The sequence below is a fragment of the Chelonia mydas genome, chromosome 8 (genome assembly GCF_015237465.2).
Source record: "Chelonia mydas isolate rCheMyd1 chromosome 8, rCheMyd1.pri.v2, whole genome shotgun sequence".
Classification (NCBI taxonomy): Eukaryota; Metazoa; Chordata; order Testudines; family Cheloniidae; genus Chelonia; species Chelonia mydas.
Window position 1 is genome coordinate 6,330,435 of NC_057854.1, and position 8,582 is coordinate 6,339,016.

The following is an 8,582-nucleotide window of genomic DNA, read 5'->3' on the forward strand; positions in this document are numbered from 1 at the left end:
GGTGCAATGTTGATAACGTAATATCCGTCCTGGCACTGGGATGGGTGGAGGGCTCTGCAGAACCAGCTGAGCTGCGTCTCTCTGAGATGTGGGGAACACCCTCATTCTGGCACCTGCTCACGCAGTTGAATCAATCTCTCCGTGCTAAGGCAGTGGTTACCCTCTCTCCAGGGCCTCTCCCCGATTCCTCTGGAGACAACACACCGACTCTGTCACCCTGCAGTGCGGACTGGCCTCCAGCTAGACGAAATGTATAGATACAGAGCTGAGGCCTGGGCGTTCCACGCGGTGGGTATGATTGCCACGAAAGCTACAGCAGCACCATGTCTCCAGCTGCGGACGCAGGTCTGGCAAATGGGGGAGAGGGGAATGGGTCATTGTGAGTGGGCTGGAGAGTGAGCCCACCCCGCACTCACCCAGCAGCAATGTCTCCCGTCCCGCGGGGCTTGGCCCCGCTCCCCACTCCGGGCTTTGCGACCTGGCCCCTGGGGTCACAGCACCATTCAGGTTTGGCTCGGCCACCCCCTGTCATGACAGAGAGGCAGCCAGGCCGAATCGTGGCGCTGCAACCCGGCGCCCGGGTCGGCAGTGCCACGTGACCCTGTGCACCATGTCACAACGCCTGGAGCAGGGAGCTGGGCCCAGCCCCGTGGCCAGGACCTGAGCCGCTGCTGATGGGTGCATGCAGGGTGGGCTCACTCTGCAGCCCCCAGTACACCTTCTTTCTCAATTGCATAATGTGCTTGAAAAGGCACCACACATACGCTTAAAGGTCACCCCCATTAGCTCCGCCATTGCATGTCGCAGCCAACACAACGAGCCCGGCATGGCCTGTACAGAATGAGGCTTAGGAGCACATCTGTGTTGACTCACCTTACGTAATGCCACCGGTGGATGCAGGTACTGCCCATGTCTCTGTACAGCATAAGTCATACTCAGCAGTGACCAGTCACTGACACCCTGCTGCATTCGACTCCATGCTTTACCGTCACCAGCCCGTCACAGTCCTGCACCCAGGGGATGCTTTTCCCTGCAGCCTGATGGGTACAGGAAGATCCCTGACAGGCGCAGCTCCCCAGCTGACACAATGTATAATAGATCCCACAACGGAAATGCAAGATTTCGGAAGGTGTTTTAAGGTTTTGGGTTAGCGCGTGTGTGCGTATCCGGTGGATCAGTGTCTGCAGTCTAAACAAAGTTCTAAAGAAAGTGACTCTTTCTGCAATTCTTTACCTTTTAAATGGCTCCAGCCACCACATAGGGATGCAGATCTCGACCATCCCTGAATTTCAGGGTGCTTGGGTTTGGGGTTGGGAATTGGGTCTATCTCTATCAGCAAAACATTTCATAGGACAAATAACAAACTCACACACATAAAGAAAAGAAAAAGAGAAAAGCCCCAGCAGCCTCCTGAAGAGCAAAATTATATCCGGAGAAAACATTTAGTTAAATCTAGAATGTGACTTGGAGCCAATGACGCTTAGTTCACGTGTCTCTCATAAAAATTACAAAGACTTTCAGAGAGAGAGAGAGAGAGAGACCCAGGTGAAGGAGTAGAAAGTTTACAGGAAGAAAAGAGAAAATTCAGCAATGAAAACAACATAATCCACATTTGTTCATTTGCATTATAAGTTCTTTGGGGCAGGAACCACGTTTTCCTACATTTCTATGAATCACCATGCAAAGCAAAGGCCTGGTATAAATACAATACTTTAGACGAGTACTTCACCGAAGCATCAGGGGGCTGCTTGTACACCTGATCCTGCAAATGCTTCCCCAAATAGTCCTTCCTCACTGGAATGGCCACGTAGATGTCTGAGCTGAAGCCCAGTCCAGTTCTTACACATTCTGAGAGTGCGGATGTTAGAAGGGCACATGGAGATGCTCACAGCCCTCACGATCACACAGTCTACAGCATTGTAAACGAATAGAGTACTGGCCGGGGAACCGGCTGGTTACCAGACCAGGCTAACTCCCTTGCTCCTTGCAGCTGCTTACCTGTGTTCCTGCTGGAGAAAAGGCCATTCCCTGAAGTCCCTGCCTCCTTCTCACCTTCTGCTCTGTTTGTGGGACCTACCCCGTCAGGGACCCGCTGTGCATTTCTAGGCTTCAGATAATCTGCCTGTGCTGGAGAGTGGGAGCTTCGGAGGTGGGAGATCTGGAATGACGAACCTCACAAGAATGGGACACGCACGCACCTACACAGAGGCTCTTAGTTCTTCCCAGGTGTCTCTGATGCAAGTTCATTGTGCTCCAGCCCGACTAATGTTGGGGTTTATTTCTCACATTTAGAGGAACTCCTTGGAACTCCCAGCACCCACACACCCATCCTCTCCTTTAACTGTCCTAGCTGCTTTCCCAGGGAATGGAGCATCGTCCGGGCGGGTAGCTCAGGAAAGGGGTAAGAAACAGCACTTTGGGACTTTACGTTTATTTGCTCAGTAGTTGCCCCGCCCCATGCAGAATGATGCGGCGAAGAAAGAACTGAATATAAGTGACATCCAGCCGACAGTGATCAGTGACAAATGTGCTCCGCGCTTTGCCGGTGTCGGCAGATCTGCAAGCGCGTTGAACATTAGAATTAATCCCCACACGTCAGAGAAACACCCCCAGGAGCTGTTGGAGAGCGGGTGCAGCCACCGCTGCCCTCTCCCCTCTCTGAAGGGGGGGGCTGGAGACTGGAGGGGAGATGCAGTTTTCCCTAGGTGCCTCCCTCCTTCCCTGGCAGATCAGACCCAGCGCGACCGGCTGCCTGCTCTGGCTGCGGAGCTGCATGTGCGGCCGTGAGGAGGGGGAGCAATGTTCCGATGGGCCCCAGTTTACACGCCCAGTCACTGACTCCGGTAGGGGAAGGGTCCCGAAGGTCAGCAGAGCTCTTGGCGGAGCTCTATTTTTAGCAGCCCTGTGTTTGCAGCTCGTCCTTATTTAGTCATCAGCCGAACAAGCGCGTGCGTGCGGGAGTGCGGGGGGATGTGGAGGGGGGTGACCAGGGAGGGGTGCCTGGAACGTATTACCTCGCCTCACACCAGCCAGGCAACGACAACTGCTTCACTTATCATCCTACAGTGGCTTAGGGCTGAGGAATAAATAGCAGCAGGCCCAGGGACCTGTTCCTCCCACCCACCCCTTGAGGCAGCCGTGATCTTCCCATGCCCTTGGCAGGAGGGGCGAGACAATGTAAGTTACCCAGCATGGATCAGTTTTCACTCTCAGGGCCCGAGAGCTACCAGGGAAGCCCCTTAGCGTGCAGAGAGCTCACCTGGGAAATGGCACTGTGCGTGGGCTGGCCACACCCCGCAACTGACCTGTCATTAGACCGAGGCAGAAGCCAACACGGTACTGGTTAGTCAGCCACGTCAGTGTCCCAGCAGCATCCTCACCACACGGCTCTGCCAGCGCACCTCACCCCTGGCCTGCCATACCTGTCGGATTACAGTCCTGAGACTCCACGCGGCTCTGGCAGTGCCCCCAGTCCTGATGCACAGCACCCGCGCTCCTCTCATTCTAGGCCCCTCTTGAGCAGAGATGGAGAATGTATGGTGGCTCCACGCTGTGACCAATTCTGTACCGGTGGCTAGGCTGAGAACACCACACTCAGTTCACTTGTGACCAAGACCAACATTTGAAACTAGATCCCTGTCCCCAGGTTCGGGGGAGCGGGGGGGCTGGATTTTGCCCTAAGCCTTGTGCTTTTCACCCATCTGCAAGCCTAGCTTATTGCTCTTTGTAGGCAAAGTGAATTTCATCCTCTCTTTCTTCTTCTTTTTTTTGTACTTAATTATTTTTTTCCTTTTTGCCGTTAAAAAGAGAGAGCAGAAAAGGAACACAGGTGACTGGCTTTGGCTTTCTCCTCTCCCCACCTTTTGCAAAAACACAGCTTATTCCCCCAGAATGACAGGAAGGCTCTGAAATCACTGCCCCAGCCCAAAACCAGAGCCACACTTGCCCTGAGGCCTTAGAAGACTCCACAGTTTCCATCTGCAGGAATCTGTGGGCCTATTTCCGGTGGGCCTGAGCTCTTACTCGGGCCGACTGACCTTCTGAAAACTCACGTGCTCAGTCAAAGTTGCAGCATCTCAGCTGGTTAGACAAAACCCATAAACATAGGCAGGCTAGGTAAGCAGCCAGCAGAAATCAGTGACAGCCTTAATAGCTCGTTTATTTATAGCCTATCAAAAAAGGCCTCACCCTGGCAAATTGTGCATGTAGCCCGTCCGCATGCCCATGGACCCCTGCTGTGGTCTCCTCACCCTCCCTCCCATTGTCTGTTGACTTCTAGTTCAGGTCCCAGCGGACTAAAGTCGTAGCCTTGCGAGTAATTATGCAGGGCTCCAGGCATGGTTGCACCGCCCTCGCTTGAAAGGCACTCTGCTATAGCATCACTGCTCCGGAACCAGAACTAGCTACTCGGTTATGTCAGCTCCAGGGGCAATCACACCTTGTGACCGCAGTATGCACATACCCATAGTGCCATGCATGATGCCATGCCCCCAGGGAGCTGAGAGCAGGGCTGGTACAGAACCCCTGTGCCCTCTCTGGAAGGCCCTTTGGGCAGAGGGCAGGGTATCCTCCAGGGGCCATCTCCAGCCACTTTTAGGTCCCTTTGCTCTGTGCAAATCTCTCCAGCCCATTCTGAATGACAGAAACATGGAAAAAACAAACCAAACCCTCTCTCCCCCCTTCCCTACCAGGAGTGAATCTGACAACTCTTGTGATGCCACGGCCACAGCTCGAGAATCAGCCCGTTGTGAAACGCAGCCATTTATCAGATAGCAACAATCAAAATAAGTGAGTGCCAGATTGTGCCCTTGTGATCTGCATGGGGAGAGAACACCTCTGCTCACAGATCTCCCACCTCCCCGAAAGGTGTGTGTTCCATCTCCAAGAAACAGTCCCATGGGCCCATGAGCGGGGGGCGCTCTCTGTAGCTCTGGGGATCCTGGAGTGAGCCGGGACAGGAAGGTGTTAGAAGGTGCTTTGTGCTTCAAGGCTTCTGCTCATCTTGCTCATCTCCAACTATTAGAGACCATGATAAGGCCTAATGTGGGGGAGGAGGGGGAACAGATTACCCCACATCTGCTACCATAGGGTTCTTACGCCTTCCCCTGCAGCATCTGGTCCTGGCCAGCGTCAGAGACAGGATACGGGACTGGATGAATCTTGGATCTGACCCATCTGGCAATTCCTATGTTCCTAAAGTGACTGTTTCCCTGCACCAAAATGCATGCACCGAAAGACACTGAATCCCCTTTAAATGGCTGTCTGGGGAAGGAGTAAACTCCCAGTGCATTGGACCATGGGAAGCCACATAGGAAACAGGCCTGAAAAGCGAAATCTCGCCAGTGAGGACACATCCTGTGTAGCCCGCACAGGCAAGGTTTCATAATGATTTACTGCCAGTGAAATGCAGAGATCTTTGGTGCAGCAAAGTTACACAGCGAACCAGCTCTCCACCAGGTACCAGTGCAGAGCCAACCGCCTCGCTGAGGGGAGGGCCTGCGGGGATGTAACCTAATCTGGCCCAAGGCCCCTGATTTAAATGGCAGTATTTTAAAAGCAAACATGTGTTGTAACTGCACTCAGTAACCATAACACTCCCTGCCATGCTGCTGCCCAACACAGGAAGCCTGGCCTATCAGCACATCCAACATAGTTATCGTATTACAACGAGTAGCGTGCGCCAAGCAGCAGGCGAGAGCAGCCCAGAGAACGAGAGCCAAACATGGATCCAAGCCCACATTCACCGCAAAACCATCGCCGGGTCACCATGAATCCTGACCGACGGGGTGAGACCAGCCCTCCAGCTCCGCAAGCCGCGAGGTGGGAACGGACACGCTGGGAAGCTGGGAACTGACCAGGGATCGGCGCTGAGCAGCAGATGGCATCTGTTCACAGATTCTGCGGGCAAGGAGGGTGGAGCCTTAATTGAGTCAGAGTTGTTAGAGCTGGTCGTTTAGTGCACTTCCCTGCCAAGGTAAAGGTGTTCCCGACAGTACAGATCAATGCCCAGATACTGACCTTGCATGAGACAGTCAGTTCCAAAGACCACTTTTGTATGGCTGAGTTCATGACAGCAGCAGGGACTCCTTCTTCTCCTGTGACCAGCCACTCTGCCGGTACTCCACTCTGTCCTCTAATGCCCTACCGCACGCCCCCCGGTCCTCCAACAGCTCTTGCCACACATCATCCCTCCTCTTCCCATAATCCAGACAGCCTACACCTGGACTTCCATTCTGCATCTGGGTTCTTGAATCCAGACATGCCTGAATTTGGGGGAAGTTTGATCTGGATCTACACTGTGTGGTTTAGACTTATGTCTTGTACAGACTACCAGCCCCCCGCCCCACTCTGCTAAAATCAGAGGCATTTATGGAACGAGTCCCCAGCAGGGGGGGTCTCAAATACCCATCATCCTGCACAACCATTGACATCACATGGCACATGAGCGCTCATTTAAAAGGTGACTGGCAAAGCCCTATAGAATGTAATAAGGTTCTAGAGAAATCACTCTAAAAAGCTACCAAAGCTATAGGATTTTTTTAAATGTCTTACAGAATGATTTAGCAGCCAGAAATTATTTTCTATTTCAGGCCAAAAAAAAACCATAGAAGAGTTATCGTTTCCTAATAATTAAGTTCTGTAGGATTTTCCATGAGCAAAGGGGCGTGGGATTGTGTCTGTGCCTTTTTATGGTGTTTAAAGAAATATTGGGCCAGATTTCCAAAAGACCTCAGGCTGCATTTAGGAACACTGGACAGTTCTTCAGCAGCTCCCATGGAGAATTTTGGGAGTTGTTGGGTGCAGAGCACTTCTGAAAATCTGGCCCATCAGATCTGGTCTTTCTGGGGGCCTCCTTGCGTACAATGTCCACTCCGCTATCCCTTTTCATGTTATATTTAAAAGGCAGTAAGACCAGAACAGTGCCTGGGATTTCTTCTTCTTTTTTTAATATGTAAGTTAAAGATGCCTCTGAATATCCTAGCCCACCAGTGACCTTAGCCTGGCAGTCTGAGAACTGGCATCTCAAAAAATGTACATGCACAAAATTGTGTGCAGATTTGGGCACTCCGTTTGCACACACAATTACCAATAATGCACAAGCGATTGCCATCATTTCAAGTGCCAGTGACCAGTTAGAAACATAACTGGTCAGTTGCCCATGCAATTAATTCCCATGTTTCTGTGCACCATCACAGCAACCTTGCGTGCAAATTACACACAGAAACATGCATGTATTTTTGCATTTCCATTTTGCATGCCTTAAATTTTGAAAACCTGGGCCAGTATTTTTAATTAACTCTTAATCATCACCGAGTCCAGTTCCTTGTGCTGATTGACCTTTTGCCCACCAAATGGTATATTAGGCACATCCTGCAAATACCCTCAGCTGATGAACCCGTCTTGCCCAGTATATTTAATGTTCCCAGGGAAAGCACTGCAAGGACCTGCTTCCCTTACGGCAGCCATGGAAGAGTTCAGAGCACTGGCCTTATCTGTGGCTCCCACATCACCTTGGCAAAGGAGAAGCTGGTGACAACTGAATGCTGGGAGGCAAAAGTGCCTCACGAGCTGAGCTCAGAGCTAATTTGCAGCAGAAGATAGAGATTATGCAACATCGGACCCAAAAGAGAACGGGCAAAGCTGGCTGTACCAGTCCCAAGAAGACTTCTCTGATGTACAGAACTGCAGATTGACTGGCTTGCTGCCGTGTGTCCACCCCCACCCTGTTATCAAACCAACCTTTCACAATTCTCTGGGCTTTTTCCTCCTGTGGTTGTGACAAAGCGAGCTCTGGCATGCGTCAGCCAGGAAAACTACCCACAAGCCACGCTGCTCTTACTAGGGGCACTTCTTGGGTCTCTCCATTCACACCAGGAGCAGGAAAAAAATTAGTCTAGTGCCTTCCCAAAGGCCTTGTCTACGCTAGAAAATGTTTGGCAGTAGAGCTGTCCATACCAGTAAACCCTCGTAGTGTTATGGAGCGAGTGCTGGTTGGAAATATTCCTGCGGCATGGGTTTCCATTAGCAAATGCTGTTTCATTTATATCGGGGTGGCCAAACGGCGGCTTGCGAGCCACGTGCGGCTCTTTTACAGTTAAAGTGTGGCTCACAGAGCCCCCCAGGCCGCCCACCATTCTCTACCTAACAGACTGCGGGGGAGGTTGGGGCTCCTGCCCTGTGGTAGAGTGGTGGGGCTAGTGGCTTCTGCCCCACGGGGAGGGGAGAAGGGGGTCGGGGCCTCAGCCCCACTGGGCACGCCTGCCGAGACTCGGGGCTTCAGCAGGAGCGTGGCTGAAGCCCCGAGCCCCAGCAGACGCACCCCGTCTCTCAAACTTCGGAAGATTGTCGTACGCGGCTCGGAGGGTCGGAAAGTTTGGCCACCCCTGATTTATATGGAAACTTGCCGTGGGAACATGTTTGTTCTGACGACATTTTGTGGCGTGGGGGAAAAAAGCGTTTCAACAAGGTTGAAACATTCTGTTTCGACATTTTCAGAGGGGAACATTTTGATTTTTCTGCTCACAACAATCTTTCGTGTGGGCATTTCTTTTATTTTATGTTGAAAGCATTTCAAATGTTGA